The sequence below is a fragment of the Octodon degus genome, unplaced genomic scaffold, assembly GCF_000260255.1.
Source record: "Octodon degus isolate 3935 unplaced genomic scaffold, OctDeg1.0 scaffold00005, whole genome shotgun sequence".
Classification (NCBI taxonomy): Eukaryota; Metazoa; Chordata; class Mammalia; order Rodentia; family Octodontidae; genus Octodon; species Octodon degus.
The window spans coordinates 31,087,307-31,088,167 of record NW_004524581.1 but is presented as its reverse complement, the minus strand read 5'-3'; positions in this window follow the sequence as shown (position 1 = coordinate 31,088,167).

Genomic DNA, 861 nt, shown 5'->3' with positions numbered 1-861 from the left:
TCCTCGCAGCGACGCAATGGCCCGGGCCCTAAGATTCTCTCTTTGGGACTCAATCTACGTCTTAATTAGCTCCTTCTTATTCTAGCGCCCAGGCATCCAGTCACCCCAAGTTCCCTCCCTCTTGAGGGCCCAGACCCCCCCTTTCAGCAGAACCCTGGGCGGGACTTGGGACACAGTGGGCGGGGAGAGGCGGAGCTGGGGGTCGCCACCCCACGCCCCCTCACGATCGGGTCTCCGTAATTACCTCTGTCGCCCGCCCAGTGTAATTACAGGGCGGCGGGTATTTATAGACAAGGTTATAGATAGTGCCTAGCGGGAGGGGGCTGGAGGGCAGAGGGAGGCCGGGCGCGGGCAGGCAAGCTACACCGGGTCCAAGAGACAGGGAAGGGGCGCCACGGAAGTGGCCGAAAGGCCAGGTGAACGGGACCCAGAGACGCGGTGGGAAGCCCTGGTGCAGACTGGAGGCGCAAGAAAGGGGTCACCCAGGGACGTGGGGCCGCATCCAGAGAGGCGGGCGGGCAGCGCCTGGGGAGGCCGCCTCGCCCAGCGCGCCCCCTCGGGCGGGCACGGCGCCGGGTCTGCCCGGAGCCCGCAGCGCGCCCTGAGGAGGCAGGAGCAAGTGAGGCGCCGCCGCCCCTGGCGCTGGCCGGGCACAGGAACAAGGCGCCTTTGAGAAGCGCTGGCTCCGCCCCCGGCTGGCACACCCACTTCCCCCTCCCCGACAAAGCGCCCTTGTGTCCCCCACCCTGCGCTGCCACTCGGGCCCCAGGGAGCCGCGGCGGCACAGCGTCCAGGGAGCCTGCGGAGTGCCCGGCCGGATATCCCCCAGGCCGGTGCCTGGCCGACCATCCCTGAATCACC